This window comes from Podarcis melisellensis, assembly GCF_964234715.1.
Source record: "Podarcis melisellensis genome assembly, chromosome: 16".
Classification (NCBI taxonomy): Eukaryota; Metazoa; Chordata; class Lepidosauria; order Squamata; family Lacertidae; genus Podarcis; species Podarcis melisellensis.
In genome coordinates this window covers 21,301,904-21,328,191 of record NC_138533.1, presented here as the reverse complement: position 1 = coordinate 21,328,191, position 26,288 = coordinate 21,301,904, and the positions used below count along the sequence as shown (strand labels likewise).

The 26,288-nt window shown below is 45.7% G+C and overlaps 1 long non-coding RNA gene across 1 annotated transcript; it reads left to right on the top strand.

Annotated features, from left to right (window-relative positions):
* The first annotated feature begins 508 nt into the window (after positions 1 to 508).
* Positions 509 to 3,573, top strand: LOC309359168. Its single transcript, XR_014163757.1, has 2 exons — positions 509 to 635; positions 3,314 to 3,573. It is a non-coding gene; the product is annotated as an uncharacterized lncRNA (long non-coding RNA).
* The last annotated feature ends 22,715 nt before the right edge of the window (positions 3,574 to 26,288 follow it).

Sequence of the window (26,288 nt, the reverse complement as noted above, 5' to 3'; positions counted from 1 at the left end):
AGATTTAAACAAGCACCACCCCCTCCAAAAATCCTGAACGGAAGGGGGCCAATCGTACGTCATTGGGCCAAGGGTGTCATAGACCTGTGGGGCCACCAGCACCGGAGCCAACCTCTACGAGTCAATATAAAATATAAGAGGGGGCTGCCCTCCCCAAGTTGATGGGCATTCCCATTCAAATGGTGTGTGCGCATTGCGTTATGTGATCGATTGTGCAGGGTTGGGCTTACCTGGGCCCCCACAATATTTTGTTCAGATTGGAACCTGTGGCCACCACAGAAAAGGCTCTGCTGCGGGCACGCCAACCCAGGCAAGCTGTCACTGGAAAGAAGGAAGGTGAGCAGTTTTTCCCCATTCGTTTCGATGGGCCGTGGACAAGAACAAATCTATCTGTCCATCTATCTATAACACACAAACTCGCTCATACACACACACACACGAGCTGATTCAGGCGAGCTAGGCGAATGGCCCATGAAACATTCTGAGTTGCCTGAGCTGGGTGTGAGTGGAGAAAACCGGAGCTGGGAGCGGTGGAGGAAAAGAGAAATCTCCTTCTCGTTCTCCCTGCCAGGCTCCCGCTAATGACTGCGTGTTGCTCCTGCGCGGCGGTGCCCTCGTTTGCCTTTGTTTAGAAGGTGAGAAAAAGGGAAATCCGTGATCGACGACTCACCGGCTCTCCTGCAGTAGGGGAGGGGGAGGGAAAGGCGGAGAGGGTTGGCCGAGCTAAGCAGTTGCCCCTCCAGGGGGAATCCGCAACAAGGGTGGCAGAGGTGGGGAGGCGGAGGAGGGGCCTTCTGGAGTCCTCTCCCTTCTCCCCCGGAGCTGGAACTGCACCCCAAAGGGCCGTCTCAATGTTAACAGGCTGAGAGTGGGTGACTGGGAGGTGGCAGGAGGCGGCGGGGGGGGGGGGGACGTCCTATGTTCCTGTTTCGTGTGGCTTGCGGGGATTGTTGCATGAGTGGGGGTGCGGGTTGTCGAGCTGTTCACGTGGACGAGGCGATGCCCACTCCCACAGTACTCCCCCTCCCCACAATACCACCCCGCTCGCGAGAGAGCCCAGCGGGGAAGAAACGAAATCAGGACTGAAGCATAACGCTGGGGAATTTTGGTGTGTGTGTGTCACGGGTCTCCTAAAAAGCACCCGAGGGATTTGGAGGGCTTGTGGCGCGGGCAGGATGCTGGGCGAGGTGGAAGTTCTCGCGCAGAAGAGTCCCATCGAAATAAAAGGAAACGGCTCTGGGTGGGTGGGTTTGCGCAGGAGAAGCTCCGGGCGTATTGTTGGGTTTCAATGTAAACTTCTTTCTTTCTCCAAAGTGACAGAGCACTTGCCTTGCCAATTCTTCTATTCCTGCCATCTCCATTCAGGAAGAGATCCTGGGTTCAAGGGCTGCCAGTCAGAGTAGACAATAGCAGACATCGGTGGACCAGTAGTGAGACGAGTTTCTCTCCCTCCTCCCTTCTGCCTATTATAAGCGGGAAACCAAACCAGATCTTTTTTTGCCTCTCTTGGAACGAAGCTGCTTGGAGGAGTGGGGTGGTGGTGACGGTGGTGAAGGAAAGGGTTATTATGGGTAGCAATCTTTTGCGTTAGATTCAATGAGGCCGGTTCTCTGGGAGGCCGATTGCGCTCGGAGTACGGGCTTTGCACATAAGTAAATCCCATGGCGTTCAATGGGGCTTACTCTCTTGTAAGCGGGCAAAGGATTGCAGCCTTTCATTGCTCTGGACATAGAGTTCTGCCGGGAAGCCGGCGAAGGAGCTGTCTCCCCTTCTCCCCCAGCCGCTGTTAAATCGCACAGCCCGAGCAACGCGCTCTTTCTCCCGGTTTAGTTTGAACCCCTCGCATTTTCACATTAAATATCCGAATGACGCTTCACGTCACATCCTCACATATTTGTCTTCGGGATTCATTCTCCCGTTTCCTCCATTTTCCCCATTGTTGAAAAAAGGGGAAGAATTCTACCATGGAAAGTGAAATAACCAAATCCTTCCAACGAATTTTGAACCTGTAGAAATCTGGCAAATTTTGCTGAGACCCCAAAATAATCTTTTTGAAAACCTTCATATTGTAGTTTATTCCCTCCTTTAAAAAAAACCAAAACCCAACAACAACCCCAAACAAACAAAAAACCCAGAACAACCAGGCGGTGAATACCTAGGGATTTAAAAATCTGCTGTATCCCAGAAGAAAAGTGTTTAGTATTAGTATTTCAAGTACAGAAAATCCCATCCATTTAAAGAGAGTTTGTATTCCCTTGGACCATGCCATTATTAGTAAAAATAACAATATTTTAATATTCATTATTGTGTTCAGAAACATGGGTTTCCTACTTTAAAATATTTACTTTAATATTTAATATTTAAGCTTGCCAGGGAATGAGCCCCTAACCAAAGCAGACTCATGAAGAAACGCGCGCACACACGCCCCATTGGTCTGTAATTTAAATCTTTTGTTTGTCGTGAAGCCCTAATCTGAAATAGATCTAATAATTATTATTCCTTTCCATCACAGCTGAACACTGCCGGAGCGCTGCTGGTATATAAATACCTGAGTTTCCTCGCCTGGCTGACAATAATACCCTGCGCCTTAAAAGAAATAAATAACATACCGCCCGCTTTCTCACTGCCCCAAAGAGGAGGGAGGGAGGGACATATCCCACCCCTTCCTGATAGCTTTTTGCGGAGGGGTGGGGGCGGGAATGGACACAGATCCATCATACTTCCTTGCCTTTATTGCCGGCGCGCTCACGCAGAGCGCTCGGGAGCTGACCAGGGTGCTGAAGTCGTTCTATTGACCGTAATGAGGATTCCATAAGCTCATCCCTTTCTTCCCTTTTGGGGGTCTGTGCGTGCGTGTGTTTAATCTCTATTTTAGCCTCATTATTTCAGTTAGGCGACAATGAAGCCACAGAGTGCTCCGTGACGTCCCTAACTTTTATTGCCTCATGGCTTAGCTCATTCCCCCACCCCCTGCATAATGTTTATGGTAGGCAGCGTGTCGTTCATTAGCTGAACCACGCTAATACCCTTAACGGAAAAGGGGAGGTAATCAAAAACAAACGCAACCCGGAAACATAACGGATCGCTTGTCCTAGAGGGAGTTTTCAGAGGGCTGGAAAATTAAGGTTCTGGAATTTCCAGGGCCCAGTTAGACGTTACACTCCAGACGCCAGGACTTTTTTCCCCCCGAAGAGGGAAGGCGATTGTTGAAGGATGGAGTTTTAGCTAAGGAGCAACTCCATGGAGGGGAAAGGCTACGTGACCCTTTCCTCCTGGTCATTCCTTCCCTCCCACTCTGCGTTGGCACCCGCAGGTGAAACAAGTGCTGGCGGAGGAGGGGTCGTGCGCCTGGAGCAGAAAACGACCGGAGGGGAAAGAGCTAAGTGTTCCCCGATGCCATACTTCCTTGGAAGGAAGGGAAGAAGGAAATGTCAGGAGACCTTAACACGCGTCTGCTTGTAGCTTTTCATCTGGTCCTTCACAAGTGACACGAAGAGCATCCAAGATGCTAAGCCCTAGAAGAGACGGAGTTTAGGGCAAGGAGGAAATAAATACTTCTTTCTTTTGCAGGAATTTGTGAGATACGTGTGTATATAATGCAGAAAGTTCTAGGTTCAATCCCTGGTGTCTCCAGGTGGGCTGGGAGAGACTCTTGCCTGCAACGCTGCTAGTCAGTGTAGACAATATTGAGCTACATGGACCAATACTACGACTCAGTATAAGGCAGCTCCTGGTTTTCTAGGTTCCTTAACTATAACGTCCGCGAAAGAGGGACCGACCACCAATAACGCTCTCTACTTTCTCCAGATTTATTGCAGCGTGACCCACCCCGCTTCACGTTCCTGGCAAGAAAGGCTAGACTGAGTTGCCCTGCCCATTCCCATCTGAGCAAACAGTAAGCGGTGTTGGTGAAACCTCAGTTAAGTTCGGGAGCATTGCTGCTGGCTGTGATCCTGTGCACGCTTATCTGAGAGTAAGACCCCTGAGCACAGTAGGACGTACTTCACAAAAAACATGCAGAAAAGATTGGTCTGCAGGTATAATAACTTCTGATCATTCATAAAGGACATGGGCAATCCATGGCTAAGTTCTGCCATACAAACCCCATTGAAATGAAAGGAGCAGGAACATGCGTTTCCTACTACATCGTGGTTCGAATTCATTTATTACTTAAGCTATAATCCTGTGTACAGCTTCCTGAGATTGTCTTATTGAATCCAGTAGGGTTGACTTCTGGAAAAAAAAAACCGTACAGGCTCGAGCTGTTAATCAGCTGGTAAATGTGTATTTCTTTGGATCTGAGTAAAAACAATACTTCTGAAGCACACCCCTCCATTATATTTTGTGTTCTCAGTTTGCATTTTTTCATTGTGAACCACCCTGTGATCTTTGGATGAAGGGTGGTATACAAATTTAATAAATGATAACAACAACAACAACAACAATTTGTTTTTAGATGATGAGGCATTCTATGTCAGAGATAGGGGTTTTTTGGAGGATAAGTTGGAGAAAATGGAATCTCCTCACTTAGCTGGGCACTTCCTCTTCGCTCTTCGCTCCTTTGCCTCTCTACACTCTTACTCTTCATCTCATCACCAAGCCGGAAACGTGAAGAAGAATCTGCTATGTCTGAGCTCCAATGGTCAGACCCCATCTTAAGCTAGACTTAAGCATGTCTTTGTAACTGAATTACCTTCTTAAGCCTGACTGAACAAAGCTGCTGTATCTGTTACTCTTCAAGTATTCCGAGTGAGTAAATGTTATTTTTACCTTTTACAAGATTGTTTGTGTGATTATTAAGGGGGGGAAAGGGGGAAATACCAGGAGAATCTGGTCTGCCTTAAAGCATCCTGGATTACTTAAACGAAAAGGCTAGAACTAGCCTATCTAAGCTTCTCTTTTAAGCTCACAAATGTGAGGAAGAGTCAGGGCTGGATTTAGGTTTTATGAGGCCCTAAGCTACTGAAGGGATGCGGGTTGCACTGTGGGTTAAACCACAGAGCCTAGGACTTGCTGATCGGAAGGTTGGCGGTTCAAATCCCCGCTATGGGGTGAGCCCCTATTGCTTGGACCCTGCTCCTGCTAATCTAGCAGTTCGAAAGCACGCCAACATGCAAGTAGATAAATAGGTACCACTCTGGTGGGAAGGTAAACAGCGTTTCCGTGCGCTGCTCTGGTTCGCCAGAAGCGGCTTAGTCATGCTGGCCACATGACTCGGAAGCTGTATGCCGGCTCCCTCGGCCAATAAAGTGAGATGAGCGCCGCAACCCCAGAGTCGGCCACGATTGGACCTAATGGTCAGGGGTCCCTTAAGCTACTGAAGGTAATGTTTTACATGTTGCCATGCAACCAGTCCATGCAGAATGTAGGCACCCTATATATAGAAATGAGCAAACCAGTGATATTTTAGGGAGCAGGCTAGCAGGCAGGGCCCATTACTTACATCATAGGAGCCTACACAACACAAAACACTGTTGCTGTATGTGTCAGTATATGGAAACATCACCGCTGCAGACAGCCAGATTGTTGACATCACATGATGCACCTATCTGTGGGAAAGAAGAATTTCCTAGGACGTTCACGGGCTGGATAAGTCTTTGTGAAGAGTGTAACTTGAAACCTTCCGACTGCTCATGCTCAGGAAGTTTGTCAGACCTGCTGGAAGAACTGAACTGAAAGGATGTGTTTTTCTCAAGTGCTGTAATGTCAGAAATAAACATCATGTAAATAGATTTCTGACTATTTTTCTTTCCCCTGCGGAAGCAGGAGGGAGGGGTTGTGCATTTTACCCACGCTTGGGAAAATGTCGCCTATCAAAATCTCCCTGGTCTGTCTGGATATCAGCCAGAGGAGGTTACCGGTATGCAAGCTCCGAGGACAGTGAGAGGGGCCAGCCTCTGTGGAGGGGGCAATGCAAACCAACAGTATGTAGGTTTTATTTTATTGGTTTTTTATCTTATATTCTGGAAATGTACATCCAGGCTTTTTTCCTTTAATTTTTTTGGGGGCCCCCAAGAAAATGGGGCCCTAAACTCTAGCTTGTTTAGCTTATACGTAAATCCGGCACTGGGAAGGGTAATATCTAATAAATGTATTCTCTCCTAGCATCTATTCACATACAAACTTCCAACCTTTGGCTTCAACTGGATGCTTGCAAGCTCTAGTGCTATGAGACACACAGAGAAAAAAACTTTCCTTTATCCACTTCCTTCATGCCATGCATCCTTTTATAAACTTCTGTTCTGTGGCATCTTCTAAAAAGCCCCAAATGCTGCAACCTTTCTTCATAGTGGAGCTGCTTCACCTGCTTGGTCATTTGAGTCACCCTTTTCTGAACCTGTCTGAGCAGCTCATGGTGAACTGTCTGGTAGCCAGAGAGAGCAGTTCCCAAAAGCTGAAATGTAAGACTTGAGCATTTCCGACGTTGGGTTGCAAGTTGCAAGTGGTATTCGTCACCTTTCAAGAATCAAAAGCAATTATTTGGGGTTTATTTATAAAGCCTGCCACCCACTTAGACTGGTTTTGCTACCCACTTGTGACTGACTCCAAGCAAGGCCAAGAGGAATCAAGGTTGCCAGTTACTCTGCGTGGGCATCTCCTCCTGGACTATTCTTCAGTCAGGAAGAGACCTCTTAACATGCAGAGGATGAGTCAAAGGAAGAAGTCCTACAAACACCATGCTTGCAGGTATAGTGATCAGTCACTGTGAGATCAGGATGCTGGATTAGATGGTCCATTGGCCCCATCCAGTTCTCAGTTACTGGTCCAAGGTCACCCAATGAGCTTCATGGCTGAGCGAGGATTTGAACTCAGAACTTCCCAGTTCTACCCTGACACTCTTAATACACTTCCCCAACCAAGTGCCCTCTATTTATCCTTGACTAGGGTCCCCATTGGGACGCGGGTGGTGCTGTGGGTTAAACCACAGAGCCTAGGACTTGCCGATCAGAAGGTCGGCGGTTCGAATCCCCGCGACGGGGTGAGCTACCGTTGCTCAGTCCCTGCTCCTGCCAACCTAGCAGTTCAAAAGCATGTCAAAGTGCAAGTAGATAAATAGGTACCGCTCCGGCAGGAAGATAAATGGTGTTTCCATGTGCTGCTCTGGTTCACCAGAAGCGGCTTAGTCATGCTGGCCACATGACCCGGAAGCTGTACGCCGGCTCCCTCGGCCAATAAAGCGAGATGAGCGCCGCAACCCCAGGAGTCCCTTTACCTTTAGGGTCCCCATCAGCCTCAGATGGCATGATTGTGCTAGCTGGGGCTGATGAAAGTTGTAGAAAAAAACATTTGGAAAGTACCCAATTTGGAAGCAGGGAGGAGGAGGGTGCTCTAACCACCATACAACGCTGCCTCTAATTTCAGGTCAATCCCAGGATTTTAATTTTTAATGTTAAGAAGGAGGTTCCACCACTCCTTGTACTTTTAGAACTATAAGGGAAGGCATTCCTGCAGGATCCTGCCTTGTTGAAGAACATAAGAAGAGCAGTGCAGGATTAGACCAAAGACTGATCTAGCCCAGAATTCTGATTTCACAGTGGCTAACTAGATGCTTTAAGGCCGCAAGTTTTTTATTTAGTTAGTTTATATCCTGCCCTCCTTCTTCCAATCCCAGCCAATGATGGCAAATACAGTTAGGCTGTGTACACACTGCCCATAATGCCCACTTAAAGCAGATATCGTCCTCTGAAGAATATTGGGAATTGTAGGGAATTGCACCCCAAGGAGGGGTAAACTACAATTCCCAGGATAATTGGGGGATGGGGAATCATGTACTGTACTTTAAATGTGCTTTAAATGTATTGCATGTACACAGCCCAATATCTATTTATCTATCTATCTGCCTGCCTGCCTGCCTGCCTATCATCTATCTATATCATCTATCATCTATCTATCTATCTATCTATCTATCTATCTATCTATCTATCTATCATCTATCTATCTATCATCTATCTATCTATCTATCTATCTATCTATCTATCTATCATCTATCTATCTATCTATCTATCATCTATCTATCTCTATCTATCTATATCTATCTATCTATCTATCTATCTATCTATCTATCTATCTATCTATATCTATCTATCATCATCTATCTATCTATATCTATCTATCTATCTATCTATCTATCTATCTATCTATCTATCTATCTATCTATCATCTATCTATCTATCATCTATCATCTATCTATCTATCTATCTATCATCTATATCTATATCTATCATCTATCATCTATCATCTATCATCATCTATCATCTACCTACCTACCTACCTACCTACCTACCTACCTACCTACCTACGCCACTTAAATGCAAGATTAGATTGCATTTTATTAATACTCAATTCAGTGAATTCACTTTAAACACATTAGGCTGTCTGCATTTATGTTCTTGTGGCTCTGCAATGATTCATTGCCACCTTAAGCCTCCCCCACAGCAAAAGTGCCAAATCATTTCCACCAGCCCAATGGAATCCAGGGATAACTTTTTATTCAGCTGCTTTGCTGACCGCATGTCAGAATGATCTCTGAACCTCTTATAATCTCAGTCAAAGAGAAGAGGGAATGAAAGAACATTATACAGCAGCAGAGTCTAGACATTTCATATGTGGGAAGTCTGAGTGCAGTTCAGAGCCTCAGAAACAGGAGAGGAGTCCGACCGATTTTCCTGAAGGTTTACACATGGGGAGCTACGGCAGATTCAGGAGTTCTTCTCATGCTAAATGCTTCAGACAATGTCCCAAGTGCTTAATGCTTTTAAAGAGAGAATACCAGGTGTTAAGGAATGTATGCTAATCTTCCTTGACGTTTTAGTCCCAGATAAATTGGGGAACAACTTTCAGTTACTTAGTGGTGAAGAAAATGCACTCTTGACATACTTAGAGGATTCTTCTCCTCTGATTATTACTTCCAGTCTTCTAGGACAGGGTTTTGGCATGGAAAAAGGAAACTCTCCAGACAAGAGGCCATTACTCTGAGGACTCTCAAATCCTGAATTCCAGTGTGGCCCTGAACCTAACACACCTCATAGGGCAGTTGTGAGGATAAAATGGAAGCTCCCCTGAGTTCCTTGGAGGAAGAATTGCATTTTGAAATAAAGTAGTAATTCAAAGATATTACAAAAAGGTCTGAAGGTACACACACACACACGCTGGGACGCCAGTGGCGCTGTGGTCTAAACCGCTGAGCCTAGGGCTTGCTGATCGGAAGGTCCGCGGTTCTAATCCCCACAATGGGGTGAGCTCCTGTTGCTCGGTTCCAGCTCCTGCCAACATAGCAGTTCAAAGGCACGTCAAAGTTCAAGTAGATAAATAGGTACCACTCCGGCGGGAAAGTAAACGGCATTTTCGTGCACTGCTCTGGTTTTGCTAGAAGCGGCTTAGTCATGCTAGCCACTGGAAAAACTGTCTGCAGACAAACGTCTGCTCCCTCAGCCTGTAAAGCAAGATGAGTTGTTGAAGACTGGACTTAACTGTCAGGGGTCCTTTCCCTTTTTACACACACACAGACACACACACGCTTGCCATTGGTTCCTTTCTTTTGAGCATAAGCTTGGATAGTGCAGTTGGTTAAAGCATAGTGCTGATAACACCAAGGTTGCAGGTTCAATCCCCATATGGCACAGCTGCATATTCCTGAAGTTGGACGAGATGATCCCCAGGGTCCCTTCCAAATCTACAAGTCTATGATTCTGTGAGGACGTGGTTTGAGGGCAAACTATGCAGCATGTTTGTCTTGATTTCTTCTCCAAGAAATCTGGGGTTTGTAGTTTGGCAGTGGCACTAAGATTTCTGTTTAGAAATCCTTAGACTCATAGAACCACTACAGTCCCCAAGGTTTGTTTGGGGAGAGAGAATAATTGTTAAACCAATGAAAGTATATGATGTAGATGCTCACTTTAATGCTATGATAATTGTGCCAGATTACCTACTTATTGAGCTTCCAGCCTTGTTCGCTTGCAGGGAGATTAGATGATGAGTGGCTATTTTATGACCATTCATTCTGATTCTTTGGCAGGGAGATTAGGTGACGTTGTGTCAAAGCAAACATCATTCCACATTTTCTGTTGCATTCCCCCTTCACTCTCCTTATCATGCAAAGCCTGATCTTTCGAGGAAGAAGAAGATAAGAATGGAAGAAGAGACTGCTGGATCAGGCCAATGGCTAGTGGCCAACCAGATATCCCAATGGGAAACCCATAAGCAGGATCTGAGCACAGGGCCACTCTCCCTTCCTGTAGTCTTCAGGAAGCATTACTGCCTCCAACCATGGAAGCCGAGCAGAGCCATAATGGCTTGTAGCCACATCCTCCATGAATTTCTCCAGTCCTCTTTTGAAGCCATCCAAGATGGTGGCTGTCACTGCTTTCTAGGGGTGCCAACTTGAATAAAATATTGGGGTGGCCCAGGTAAGCCCCACCCCACAAAATCAATCACATGACGTGGCACACACACACCATTTGAATGGCAATGCCCATCAACATTTGGGGGGGAGACCTCAGCCCCTAGGAGTTGGAGCCCATGCTGCCTCCTGAGGAAGAGAGTTCCATAGTTTATGTGCTAGGTGAGTAAGTCCTTTCTTCTAGCTGTTTTGAATACTCCAACATTAAGCTTTATTGGATGTCCATGAGTTCTAGTGCTGTGAGGGAGAAAAAAACTTTCCCCTATAGCTATAGCTATCTTCCCAGTTAAGGATCCGACCAAATGTGACTACCCATCTACAGAGTGGAGTGCAGTGGAGACAGACACCTAGCATCCCTATGGAATTCCAAGTTCGCTGAGCGACCCTGGGTCGTGAGTCATTCTCTCCCTCCTTAAACCTATCTTGAAGGCTTGTTTTGAGGATAAAATGAGGACGTGGTGGGGAGAGAAGGTTGTGCGCCACTCTTTGTGTTCAGGATGAGATAGAAACATAGGCTGCACTCCTATGCGCAAGCACATCAGTGGGACTTACTCCTGGGTAAACAGGTACAGGAGGGCATCAGTAATAAATCACAGCAATCTGTAAGCCTCGTGGAGAACCTTGCAGTCCCACTACCCTCCCCACCGACACCCAGGTCCCAAATTTGAAATCATACCCCTGCTAATTCCTGCCATTGAATTCTCACTGATTTTGATGGAACCCAGAGGCAATTTCCCTTTCTTGGAATATTTAGGATTTTCCATTTGATGGTGGAATGCCAATAAAAGCATACCCTCCAACATTTCTCCGTTGAAAATAGGGACATCCCCATTCCATAATGATAATTTTACTATTTATACCCCACACATCTTACTGGGTTGCCCCAGCCACTCTGGGCACCTTCCAACATATATAAAAACATAATAAAACATTAAACATTTAAAAAACCCTTCTCTGTACTGGATTGCCTTCAGATGGCTTAGGGTTGGATAATGCCATATACTCCAAGATTTCTACAATGAAAATAGGGACAACCTAAAAGTCAAAGTGACAGCTCCTACTTTGTCAGAGGGTCTTTGGGAGAAAGAGAGAGAAAAGGGGAATGTTTCAACCAAAGGCCTTCCCAGAGAGTTGTGAGGGAAGAGTAAAAACACAGGTCCATTAAATTGTAGTTAGCCTCACTTTTCTGTGTGTGTGTGGTTAGGAATATGAACTTGATGAGTTAATTAAGCCAGAGCCTGTAAAAACCAGTTTATTTGCATAGCAAACTCCTGGGCCAGCGTGTAGCCGGAGCAAAACGTGTACAGGCAGACAATTCCGGGGAAATTACAACCTCATTAATATGCTAATCTGGTTGCAGGCCTGGAACGCGTTTTGGCTTTCTGGTGCTTGCTTGGGGGGGCGGTGGGTGTTTGGTTGCCTAGCAACCCTTCTCTCCAGGTAACCCTTCTCTGGCTTGCCCTTGATATCCCCAAAGGATTGCAATGTGGGAAAGAGGTAAAAAGCAGCAGGAATATATATATATATATATATATATATATATATATATATATATATATATATATATATATATAAAATAAAAGCTCCATCCCTCTCTCTCTCTCTCTCTCTCTCTCTCTCTCTCTCTCTCTCTCTCTCTCCTCACTGTTGTGTGACAACAAGACAGAAAGTCAAATGCAAGCATGCACTGGCTAGTGAGCCTGGAACCCACACATTTATGTATTGGTGGTGAATGGACCAACAACATAGTGGAACTGCCCCTAGGCCTGAAGGGAACTAGCTTCCTGAAATTCTCCAACCTTTTTGTAGATAGCAACATAGGAAAAGCTCTGGTGAATCAGGGCCAATGGCCCATCTAGTCCAGCATCCTGTTCCCACAGTGGCCAACCAGATGTCTGAAGGAAATCTGAACACAAGAGCAGCTCTCCTGTGGTTTCCAGCAACTGGTATTTCAGAAGCATTGCTGCCTTCAGCTGCAGCTTGCAGAGCACAGCCACCATAGCTAATAAGCATTGATGGCCCTCTCTCCTCCATAAATGTATCTAATAAAATTGGGGAGCAGTGGCAAGCGGGAGCATTTCACTGAGTATTCGGGGCAGGGGAGGTTCTCCAACAGTTGGAGACTGTTGGGGGTGGGGACTCTGGAAAAGACAGAACATTTCTCAGAAATGTTCAGCTCAGTGAATCCTGAATGAAACCCGATCACAGCAACATAGGAAGCTCTCCCAGGTTTCAGACGTGAGTCTCCCCTTGTCCTGCCTGGAGATGTGGGGGACTGAAGCTGTGACTTTCTGCATGGAAAGCAGGTGTTCTACCACTCAGCTGTGGGCCTCCTCTTAATACATAGAAACCCAGGAAGCTGCCTTGCACTGTGTCAGGCCTTTGGTCCACCTAGCTTGGTATTGTTTACACTGGTCAACAGCGGTTCTACAGAGCTTCAGGGAAGGAACATTCCCAGCCCTACCTGGAGATTCTGGGAAGTGAATCTGGGACCTCCTGCATGCAAAGCAGATGCTCTACTACTGAGCCATTGCCCTATAAAGACCTCAGGTTCCAGATAATGAAAGTGACACCTACTGCTACATCATCTAGAGGTGTATCCCTCATCTATGGATGAGGAAACTGTGGTCCTCCAGCTGTTGCTGAGCAATGACTCCCATCATCCCTGGCTATTGGCCATGTTGGCTGGTGCTTTTGGGTGTTAGAGTCCAGCAACATCTGGAGGGCCTTAGTTTCCCCATACCTGGCCAAAGTCCGATGTACTCTAACCAAGTCCACAAGTCACTGCTAGGCATCTCATCTCTTTGCCACTGAATGCTCCCATGATGACCTGTAGTAACTCACTCCCAAGAGAGGGACTGACATTCTGCTGGTGCTGATAGAAGCTAAAATATTTGTGATTCTCCAAACTGTGTTAAAAAGACAAGGTGGGAAGAAGAGGAAGGAATATGCCACTGATTGCATCCACCCTTTACCTTACTGTGGTGCTAAAACAGTGTTCACATTTGCAGATGTACTCTGCCTGGGGGAAAGATGGGGGCATAGGTGCCACCTCCTAGGGGCCAAGCTCCCTTCTTCCCCCCAGTAAAATATTTGAGGGGGCCAGGCACCCCCAAAGTTGATAGGCATTGCCATTCAAATGGTGTGCGCATGCCATGTCATGTGATCAATTATGTGGGGCAGGGCTTACCTGGATCCCCCAAATATTTTATTCAAGTTGGCACCCCAGGTGGTGGCCTAAACCCCTATTGGAGTGAATAGCAAGGATTGGTAAACAAAAAAAAACAAAAAACAAAACAAAACAAAACAAAAAAACAAAACAAAGCAAAAACACTCTAAAGCTGATGATCTCATAAAGTTGGGGACTCATTTGGGCAGACACCACTGGCTCTTTCCCAATCAATATGCAACTAGGGGGACCAACCTTGGTCTGTAGGACTTTGCTCCTATGGATGCAACTGTGTTCTCTAAACATATTTGCCACATCCTTCATCTTTCACTCCATTCTCTCTCTCTCTCTCTCTCTCTCTCTCTCTCTCTCTCTCTCTCTCTCTCTCTCTCTCTCTCACACACACACACACACACACACACACACACACACACCCCACAGCCCTGGCAGGTTCTTGATCCCACAAACCCTTCCCAAATTAAGATGAATGACAGGAATATGTTTTGACTGAGCTTGATTGTGTTAGTTCTGTGACCAGAGAGTCACAGTGAAAAGCTGGAAGTGAGGTCCGCTCTGCTAATCCAGGCTTTCAGCAAGCTGACAGTTGGCTTTCCCAGGAATAGGGAGAAATTCGATTCAGGTTGCATTGAAAGTCAGAGCTACCTCGTTTGTACTTTTCCCGAAACAGTTCGTGAACCGAAACACAGCCATCCTTTGACACCCGCACTTCTCCAAATTTTGCAATGCAGTTTTCCCACAAAGGAATGTGGCACAAAAATGCACCTACAGAGGGAAGGTGTGCATAAGAATGTGAAAAAATTATTAATGAAATTTCCAAAATGCATTCTATTAAAGAAACCCATTTTGAAAAATTGTGTATATTAGGTGTTTATCCAGCCTAAAATGCTGATGAAATATCATGATTTTTTTTTAATTGCAAACTGATGTGGAAATATGAAGAACTGAACTGAAGGTTCTTTTGGGAGTGGAAATGAGAATCTCAGCGAAAGCAAATTTGGCAGATTAACCTATCCCTACTTTTCATTTATGACCTTAAAAAACACACACTTTGTCATTATTAGGAGGACTGGGAAGCTGGATCAAGCCAGGAGGCTGAGTCCTTCATCTCCTTCAGCTCTTATGGTCTGCTACTTGACAATGACAACAATGTCAGGTGACCCATTTCCCTTTGCCCATTCTTTTTGAATTTAGATCGGCTCAAGTTCTTATGCATTTTCAAGTTCCCCCCCCTTTTTTGGTTCCTTCCCCAGTAAACATTCTAGTTTGTTCATTTTCTTTATGAGTAAGGTAAAGGTAAAAAGTTAAAGGACCCCTGGATGGTTAAGTCCAGTCAAAGGTGACTCTATGGGGTTGCGGCAGTCATCTCGCTTTCAGGCCGAGGGAGCTGGTGTTTGTCCAGTTTTCCGGGACATGTGGCCAGCATGACTAAACCGTGATGGGAGCCAGAGCGCACAGAAATGCCATTTCCATTCCTGCCACAGTGGTACCTATTTATCTACTTGCACTGATGTGCTTTTTAATTGCTAGGTTGGCAGGAGCTGGGACCGAGCAACAGGAGCTCACCCCGTCACAGGGATTCAAACCGCCAACCTTCTGATCAGTAAACCCAGGAGGCTCAGTGGCTTAGATCGCAGCGCCACTGGCGTCCCTCTTTATGAGTATTTATGAACAGCTTAACACAAAAAATCCAAAGTGACGCACACAGAAATTAAAAACACAGAACATACAGCACCCCATAGAATTATTATTATTATTATTATTATTAGTAGTAGTAGTAGTAGTAGTAGTAGTATTACTATTATATCACCTTCCTTTTCCCTTACAGACCACATTCCCAGTTTTGGATCCTGTTGTATATTGAGGTGTCCTTTTCTAAATAATAACAATACGGAATTTGGCAAGTCAGTCATTAACATTTGTGCAAAACTGGATCCTGTCTGAAATTCAAAAGGGCTGAAATTTTGCCCAATTTCAAATTTGTCTGCAATTGCTCTTCGGCTCTGCTCTAAGCAGGCCTTTCGCCATCAGGCAATGTGCTGGTTTTGTATGTATCTTTAATGATGTGATTATCTCCTATCTCCCGGAGGGCAGTTGTAGGCTAGAGAATGTAATAAACTGCCAAGGAGAATGTTTTTATGGTTCTCTTTCAGTGGCTTGAGAATAGCTGATAGGTACAGCCTGTTCATCTTCATTTCCCAGCATAATCTACCTCACTGATTCATGGAATCATCGAACTGTAGAGTCGGAAGGGCCACAAAGAGTCATCTAGTCCAACCCTCTGCATTGCAGGAACCACAGCTAATGAATCCTTGACAGATGTCCAGGCAAACTTTGTTTAAAAACCTGCAATGAAGGAGAGTCCACCACCTTCGGAGATTGTCCATTCCACTGCTGAACAGCTCTTATTGCCAGAAAACTCTTCCCTAATGGACTGGCTACACTACCGTCAGATAAATGAGGTGTTTAAGCAGGACAGGAAACTTGGTTTCCAGAAGGAGAGGTCGAAGTTAGAAACAGAATTGCTAGAATCCAATACTAAAAACCTATCTAAAATGTATAATTTGCTGCTGAAATGGAATACACAGGATGAAACAGTGAAATCAGCTATGATTAAATGGGCACAGGATATTGGTCATGACATTATGTTTGACGACTGGGAACAGTTATGGACCACCGGTGTTAAATTTACGGCATGCAATGCCCTGAAAGAGAATATAATGAAAATGATCTATAGGTGGTACATGACCCCAGTCAAACTTGCAAAGATTTACCATTTGCCCAATAACAAATGTTGGAAATGTAATGAGGCTGAAGGTACCTTTTACCATCTTTGGTGGACCTGCCCAAAGATTAAGGCCTACTGGGAAATGATTTATAACGAAATTAAGAAAGTCCTTAAGTGGACATTTGTAAAGAAACCGGAGGCTTTTCTCTTGGGCATGGTCGGCCAACTGGTATCAAAGAGGGATAAGACATTTTTTATGTATGCAACTACAGCAGCAAGAATCCTGTTGGCAAAGTATTGGAAGATGCAAGAATTACCTACTCTGGAAGAATGGCAATCAAAGGTGATCGAATATAAGGGACTGGCAGAGATGACCGGCAGAATCCGTGACCAGAGGAAAGAGACAGTGGAGGAAGACTGGGGGAAATTCAAAGTATATCTAAAAAATTATTGTAAAATTGTGGACTGATAAGATGTTAAGGGGTAGGAAACAAAGAACTACAGCTGTAAATCTTAAATTTTAAGGAAATCCAAAAGGGGACTTAATCAAAGACTGATTGATGAGTTGCTCGAAAAAATGGTAAAATAAGGATGTGGCGAAGGGAAGGCATGGGGAAATCAATTTTTTGTTGTATGTTCTTGATGTTTGTGTTTGTTTTGTATTGTTATTAATATGTGTAAAAACTAATAAAAATATTTTAAAAAAAAAGAAAGAAAAAAAAAGAAAACTCTTCCCTAATGTTTAGCTGGAATCTCCTTTCTTGTACAGTGGTACCTCAGGTTACATACGCTTCAAGTTACATACGCTTCAGGTTACAGACTCTGCTAACCCAGAAATAGTGCTTCAGGTTAAGAACTTTGCTTCAGGATGAGAACAGAAATCGTGCTCCAGCGCCGTGGTGGCAGCAGGAGGCCCCATTAGCTAAAGTGGTGCTTCAGGTTAAGAACGGACCTCCGGAACGAATTAAGTACTTAACCTGAGGTACCACTGTAATTTGAATCCAGAACTCCAGGTGGAAGTCTAGCTAAGGCAGAATAGAGCAACAGCCAAACTCACCCAGTGAGCTTCATGGCAAAGAGGGGATCTGAACCCTGATCTCTACAGTCCTAGCCCAATGTTCTAACTATGACACATGTTGACCCTTGTGAGAGCTCTACACCACAAGTTGACTCACTGCTATGTGTTGGTGTGACAGAGCACAATATCCAACTCCCTGCAACAGGTGTGGACTAGCTTTGGCCCTCCAGATGTTGCTGAACTCTCATCGGCTCTGGCCAATGGTGAGGAATAATGGACAGTGTAGTTCAACAACATATGGAGGATCAGAGTTTTTCCAAACCTGCCTTACAATCTGCTAGACTACAGATTTTCAAACTATGGTCAATGGTGGTCCAAGATCCATTCTAGTGGTCTACAGAAATATTTTTCTGAACCAGCAATGCCTGTCAACAGTGTTAGCTCACCCTGAGCTTCTTGGCTCCCCACCGCCAGCATGCAGCCCTCAACAGATGACCCCTCAGGAAATCCCTGTGGCCTTCTAGATGATGTCAGACTCCACCTCCCATCAGCCCCAGCCAGCACGATCAATGGTCAGGGATAATGGGAGTTGTAGTTCAACAACATCTGGAGGGCCACAGGTTTCCTACTCCCGCTCTATGGTGTAGTGATAGATCCTTTGAGTTTTGGAAGAGTTGTCTATTCACCTGGAAGCCAAGGCAGAGAAAACCCCTTGCCCTCACATTATTTAAGAAGCAGAACATCCTTTGAGGGCTTGCCCTTGCCCCATTGCTTTCCCTAGGAAAACATGCTCTTTAGTGGTAGATCAGAACAAAGGTCTGTCCGGCGAAAACCCAATTTACATTTACTCCAATTCAGCGGTAAAGATCAAGTTTCCCTGGGGGAAGGCAGTGGGGCAAAGGCAAGTTTGCGTGGGCCCAGAGTTTTAAGCCTAGTGCATTGCCCAGTTAAGTCACAACAGTATATCAGGGTTAAACTATACCTGAGTGCATTTTATTTTATTTTTTGCATCTAAATTGCAGGTGTTAAATGTAAACCACTTTCTCTTTCTTTTGGAGCGTAGTGTTAATTAATGGGATCAGAGCAGGGATGGAAAGGAAATCTAATCCTCTCTGTCACTGCTGAGATCCCCAGGAAAATCCCTTTTCTGAAGCTGGTATTTGGTTTGGTGGTGAGGGTTCCTCATTGGCACCCATGGTGGGATTTCCTAACCAATGTAAGCAATACTTTCTGAAGAGGGATTTCAGAGTTGTTTCATGGTGCAGAAAGCAGACTGTGGGCATTGATTCTATGAAAAAGGTTAATACACCAACAGGTGGGAGTGCCAGTGGGTAAATTTTGCTGGGAGGAGGAGAAAAGGTTTTACCTTGGAAGTAATCAAAGGGTTTCTTATTTTTCTTTAGTCAGCACTGAGGCAGAGTTAGCCTGTGTTAGGCTGGCAGGGAAACTGATGTGGGATGTAAAACACAGGAGCAGTCAATGACAACATTCCTAGAGTGTACATGTTAAGACATGGGGAGGGACGTCTGTCCAGCAAGCAGGTAAACTTCCTGGGACAGACTTCCTCCGCATGCGACCAGAGGTGGGTGTGGCCTCACCTGTGCAGGTAATGACAAAAGCACAGGGCAGGCAGCCATCTCTCTCTCTCTCTGCCATCTTCCTTCCAGGAAGCAGTATCTAAAGATGCCCTCTTGGCTCTCAGCCAAGAGAGGAGGAAAGGACTATCTTCCAATAGAATAGATTCTATATGTATTTTACCTTTTTAAGCCTGTCTGCCTTGTGGGATCATATTGTGAACAGAACGTGAGTAAACTCTTTTATACTTTTATAAAGACTGTGTTGTGCCTTGTATTTTAAGAGGGAACAAAAGGGGAAATTCCCAGGGTAATTATTATAGAGGTTCTAGTGAACCTGTGCAGACGTTACCGTTGCGAACTTAAAGGGGAATGTCATAAACTCTGCTGATATTTTGGGAACTTGTTAGCCCAAGTTGGATTAGGATATAATCTCACAATATATCCTCTCCTGCACCCCTGGACATTCCCACAACTGACGCAGTGACAGAATTATTTATAAGCAGCTGATGGGCTGTTGGTATTTAACTGGCAGCTTCTCCATCACTAGAGAACAGAGAAGGGGAACAGGCGACTGTCCATATGTCACTGGACTCAGACTCCCAGCAGCCCCCCAGGAAGCAGGGCCGATGGGCAGGGTTGATGGGAGTCGTAGTCCATCAATATTTGGAGGACCACAGCGGCTTAGGGTTGCTGCTTCAAGTCTTGTCTATGGGCTTTTGAGAGGCACCAGGCTGCCTACTGAAGGATGCTGAACTGGTCAGAGCTACTGTCCAGTCTTCTTAACCACATTGTTATTGAGTTTTATTCCATTACAAATCACTTTCCATAGGATCTCTGTAAGCAATTCCACAGTAGGAACATCTGTGAGGAGGGTCATGGCTCAGCAGCATACCCTACAACATTTATCCGATGAAAATAGGGACATCCTAGTCAATGATGATGATGATGATGATGATGATAGCAACAACAACTTCTTTATTATTTATACCCCACCCATATGACTGGGTTGCCTCAGCCACTTTGGCAGCTTCCAACATACATAAAAACTTAATAGAAGATTAAACATTTAAAACCTTCCCTAAACAGGGCTACCTTCAGATGTCTTCTGAAGGTTGTATAGTTACTTATCTCCTTGGTTGGGTGTGTTTGTGTCATATAACTCCATACCCTCCAACATTTCTCTGATGGAAATATGGACGTCCTAAGGAAAAGCGGAACTCTGGGATCAAATCAGAAACTGGGATGGCTTCTATAAATCAGGTACATTTGAAGGGTCTTCAGCAGTGGTGTGCAGAAGGTCTCAGCTTCTGCCAGGTAAAATTGGGAGAGAACTCTGCATGAAACCCTGAAGAGCCTCTGGCAATTGACGTAGAGAAGACTGAACTAGATTGATCCATGGGTCAGTATGCGGCAGTTCCCTCTGATCCTAAACAACCTGAAGGAGCGTCTCCACGCCCATCGTTCTGCCTGGACACTGAGGTCCAGCGCTGAGGGCCTTCTGGTGGTTCCCTCACTGTGAGAAACCAAGTTACAGGGAACCAGGCAGAGGGCCTTCTTGGTAGTGGCACCCACCCTGTGGAAACCCTCCCACCAGATGTCACAGAGAAGAACAACTACCAGACTTTTAGAAGACATCTAAAGGCAGCCCTGTTCAGGGAAGCTTTTAATGTTTAACAGACCACTGTATTTTAATACTTTGTCAGAAGCCCCCCAGAGTGGCTGGGGAAACCCAGCCAGATGGGCAGGGTATAAATAAATTATTATTATTATTATTATTATTATTATTATTATTATTATTATTATTATTAAAGTGTTTTTGGTTGCCCTTCGAAAGGAGCAGAACACATTTCCTGGTCCAGCATTATCACTGTGGCCTCAACAACACAAGGTGTGCTTTATAGCTCAAGCTAGTGAATGAATACAATCTGGGTCATCAAAGTGTCATGCGAAGGGTGTGTCCTGGGTTAGTTTTGCCTCCCAGCCCCACTGTTCTACAGAGCTGTTCACCCTCTGCTTCCTGACACTGGTGAAATTAGGCCTCATTATGGATAGGAGTTTAATCTACTGCAAATAGCCCTGCCATTAGAGTATCATAAGAAGCAATTATCTCTCCCCCCCCCAACTTGCCGCCTTGCATGTGGGGGAGCTCAATGCGGCTTTCAAATGCAGAGGAACTTCATGCCCACCCGCAGTCAGCTGAAGGCCCCTTCTGAGCAGGGCTGTGTTGCTACATCCTCATGGAAGTCTCTCTCCAGTCTTTTGTACCACCCTCAATTACCTGTGCAGGTAACTGTCTCATACTGAGTCAGACCATTGGTCCAGCTAGTTCAGTATTGCCTGCACTGACTGACAGTGGCTCTCTGCAGGGTCTCAGGTGGGGGATCTTTCTTTTCCACTCTACCTGGAGATGCCAGGGATTGAACCTGGGACCTTTGCTCTGAACGCTGAGCCACGGCCCTTCCCCAAAAATAATAGAGAGAGAATAAGGTTCTAGTCCTCATGGTTCTAAATAAAGGACTGAATTAAGCAGGAACACAGGAGGCTGCCATATACTACCAATCAGTTCATTGGTTCATCTAGTTCAGAATTGTCTATGCTAACTAGTAGCAGGTCTCCAGGATTTCTGGATGGGGGCATTGATGGACTATGCCGCAATGGTAAAATTAACTGGGAAGCTCAGAAATCAAGAAGACGAGAACTTTAATAAGGAATGGAAAAAGTTTATAATTTATTTATGAGACCACTGTAAGCAGGTTAAAACATTAGCAGTATTTTAACCACACTCGTAAAGTAATGGAAAGTATGGATAATTTAGAAGGATAAAATTTTTGGGTAAGTATTGATATGCAGTTGTAAATAATATCATCAGGACCCATATTATATATATATATATATATATATATATATATATATATAGAGAGAGAGAGAGAGAGAGAGAGAGAGAGAGAGAGAGTGTTGTGTTTTAATGCTGTAACTCACCCCTCACCCTTACAATCATAAAAATAAGGCGGGTCCTAAAAATATAGCCCATGTGTCAAAAGCGGAGGTGAAGAGCATCTTCCAGAATCTGTATAATGAAGGTGCTGAGCGCACCGTTGTGGGTAGGGATTTCCACAGCTCAGGAGCCACCACAGAGAAAGCCCTCTCCTGGGTTGCCACCAGTGGTGGAGCTTCAAGCTCTGGCGGGCGGCGGCGGAGGGGGGGGCTGAGAGCAGGCGGGGGCATGGCTGGTGCACGTCCCTATTCCTCCGCCAGCGGTTGCCACCACCTTGAGGCTTTGAGGGTGGAGGAACTGCCATGAGAGCCTCCTCTGCCCATCTTAGCACCTACGAGGGTCTGCAGGTGGTCTGCGTTATTTAAGGCACTGTGGGTTAAACCACAGAGCCTAGGACTTGCCGATCAGAAGGTCGGTGGTTCGAATCCCTGCAATGGGGTGAGCTCCCGTTGCTCGGTCCCTGCTCCTGCCAACCTAGCAGTTCGAAAGCACCTCAACGTGCAAGTAGATAAATAGGCACCGCTCCGGCGGGAAGGTAAACGGTGTTTCCGTGCACTGCTCTGTTTCTCCAGAAGCGGCTTAGTCATGCTGGCCACATGACCCGGAAGCTGTACGCTGGCTCCCTTGGCCAATAAAGTGAGATGGGCACCGCAACCCCAGTGTCGGCCACGACTGGACCTAATGGTCAGGGGTCCCTTTACGTTAATGATGAGGAACTCAACACAGACTCTTTCTCTCTCCCTCTCCCCGTCTCTCTCCTTCTCACACACATGCTCAGTTTCACCCCGAATGCATCCACAAAAGGGTCTCTAAGGCAGCCAGAAATCCCCCTGTGAGGCTGGGGTATGCGGTGGGGAGGGGGAAGAGTGGGGTGTGGAAGAAAGGGGGGGGGAGAGAAGGATATTAAAAAGAGGTGGGAGCTTGGTAATTACTGAGTAAGAGGCATCTCTGAGTGCTAATGGGAGAGTCTGACCTGGGTTAGCCAGTTGTGCAGAGCTGTGAAATTCACTAAGCATAGAGAAGAGGGCACAGGGGCTACTTGCCCCGGTTACACTGAAATGCTGGTTTCACAAACAAGATGAAAATTGGATGCAAACATCTAATTAACCTTCTCCCTTATTTTCATACGGGAACACCAGTCAGCGTGAGCGCCATCCGCAAGGCTTTGCCCACACACAGTGCTGGTGTGGAGAGCGAAGCTGGGCTGCTCTTGCCTCTCATCTCTCTCACCGTTTATTGTTATTATTTTCTAATGCCGTCTTTTGTTCTGTTACCTATTGATTTATTGCACCACTGTCTCAAGGAGATTTGCATGCAAGATAATTAAAAACACAACAGCAGCAACAACGTTTCATTACTGTCTTTGTTATTGTTGTTATATTTATTGATGTTCCACCAAACTGGGAACGACACAACATACGAAAAGCTATAAACATATAAAAGATCGTCGTTTAAAAGGAATGCTAATAGAATTTGCACAATATTAAAAACAAATATCTTACAATGCGGATAGGAAAAACAGCACAGCACTATTGAATGTCATTTCATTCAATATAGTCAGTTCCCAAAGGCAGTTGGAACAAGACAGTCTTCTCCTGCTGATGGAAGAACAAGGAGGGAGCCCGTCTAGCTTCTCTAGGAGAGGAGTTCCAAAATCTGGGAGCAACCACCAAGAAGGCCCTCACCTGCACCCCCATCAAGAGTGCCTGTGAGGGTGGCAGGACTGAGAGAAGGGCCGTCCCCAAAGATCTCAGAGATTGGGCAGGTTCGTATGGGAGAACAGGGTCTTTCAGATTGTGGGAATGTTCAGGGATGCAGGAGAGGATATATTGTTCTGATTATATCCTTATCCAACTTGTGTTAACAAGTTCCACAATATCAGCAGAGTAACATTCCCTTCTTTTAAATTTGCAGTGGCTGCGTTTGCTCAGGCTAGCTAAAGCCTCTATAATAACTGTTCTGGTATTTTCCCCTTATTCCTTCATAAAATAGAAGAGACGACACTTTTTAGAAGAGAGAAGATACTTTTTGTAAAAAAGTATAAAAAGAGTTTACTCACATTCTGTTCACAATCAGATCCCAGAAGGCAGACTTAGCTTAATGAAGTAACATACACTTGGAATCTATCTCTTAAGAAGACAGTCCCTTTGTCCTCTCTTGGCTGGAAGCCAAGAGGGCATCTTTCGCTCAGTAGATGTTGTGTTTTTGATGCATGTGGTGAAAGAGAGATGGCTGCCCTGCCCTGTGCTACTGTCATTACCTGCACAGGTGAGGCCACACCCACCTCTAGTCACATGCAGAGGAAGTCTGTCCCAGCCCAGAAGGAAACCCGACGTTGTTAACATCAATTCACTGACCACCTTTTAAACCAACACCTCAAGGCGATTTACATGTACGATAATTAAAAACAGTCAAAAACACCAAAACAACAAATAGATTTGAAGCAAGACTGAAACCCTGATAAGTGGACATTCGTGGTAAGAGCTCATTCATCCACACGGAAAATGCCCTCAGTTGTTTCCCGAAAGTGCAGGTGGCATGTGCCTGACATATTCCATACAACTGGTGCGGCCACGCTAAAAGTCCTGCTCCTCTGAGTGACTGCAGAGGGGGGACTTCTAAGATCTTTGGATCTTGCAGGAGAAACTCTCCCTTATTTCCTGTTAAGCATCTTAGCCAATGTCTCTTTTGTTCCGGCTCTCAAAGTTGCTTGTGAAGCAGGATTGATTGTTCAACTGCTCTGAGAATTGTCACTCTTTGAGGAGAATAGGGGCCTCTTAAAAGCTCTTAGCACCCTTAAGAAACCACAGCTCCCATAATTCTTTGCGGGAAGCCATGGCTGTTTAATGGTGGTATCATAGTTAGGGTTACCATAAGTCTGGAATTCAGCTGGGATTCTGTTGTCGGAAACAATGTCCAGGCAGGAATCGCTTAAATGTCCAGGAAAATCCGGACGTATAGCAACCCATGTCAGAAGTGTAAATTTTGGCGAAATTCCTTAAAAATACCTCAAAAGCTTCATTTTTCTTTTGAGACTTTGCAAAAAAGCTCAACAACTTTTGTGTCTGGATTTTAAAAATATGGCAACCAAAATTAAAGTGCTTAGGTCTATGGTATGAGCTTGGCTTCAGAGTGGTTTAACAATCAATCCCTCTTCCAGGGAATTATAGGAATTGTTGCTCTGTGAGGGGAACAGGGATCGCCAAGCAACTCTCAGCACCCTCAGCAAACTACAGCTCCCATAATTCTTTGGGGGGCGGCGAAGCCATGGCTGTTTGAAGTGTTATCAGAGTGATTTAAAGGTATGGTGTGAATGTGGCCTCAACTGTGACTTCTGTGATAGCAGGCAATCAGTTTTGAGAGGTTTGTGGCCCAGCGGATGTTGACGGTAGCCAGTCTCCTCAGCCACGCCAGCCCCATCTTCCTGCTTGCCCCTCAACCTCTCACTCTCCCCTCCCCTTTCTCTCTTTCTCACCCAAGCTCCCTATGGGGCATTCAGCCAGCCTGAACGGTCCCCAGGCGGCGATGATGAAGACGGATGACTGATTGATTCTCTCCCCTCTTGCCCGCCCCACTCCCCATGCCCTTCTGGCAGAAAATTAAAAGCCTATTTGTTAAAGGGTGAAAGCCCTCAGGTGCGGGCCCCCGGCTGGACAATTTGTCTCCATGAAAAGGAAGCTATTATGAGAGAGGCTGCTAGCAGGCAAGAGGGGCTGGGGGGGCAGCAATGGGGATTTTGCCAGGAGAGCGAGTGAGCGAGCAGAGGGGAAGGCTGCTTTGGGAGACAATGGGGGTACGAAAAATTTAAAAAGCTGCCAGTGATTGTAAGGGGGCTTGCCATTGCTCAGAGGGGTGGGGGTGCCAATTCTCTGCCTCTTGATGAGGTCTGCCCCACAGCAGAAGTGGACTCTGCCAGAAGTGGGTCTCTTTCCACAGCTGGCTCCCTATAACAAATTATCTACAGTTAGGGACAGGCGCTGGAATAACATCTCCCTCCCCCCGCTGCCAACATTCATGGCAAGGGCTATGGAATACCAAAGACAGAAACACACTGAATATAAGAACATAAAAAGAGCCTTCTGGGCCCAGCCAATGGCCCATCTAGTCCAGTATCCCAGTGGCCAACCAGATTAGGTCTACATTGGGTAAGGGATGTATCTTAGGGATGCCAGACAGCCCATCCCACCTCCCAGGGCCAACTTGGAAGTCTCCAGGTTTGCCTGCCTAAACCCATTCCCCACCCCAGTTGGGAATAAAAGACTTGAATCTCCAGGTGTGAGAGAGCACCTTCCCTAGCCAACCTTCCTAAGTAGATGAGATGGAATGAACCCTGTGCTCCCGCTGGACCTGGGAACACCTGCTTTGGTTGAAGTTTCCATCTTGA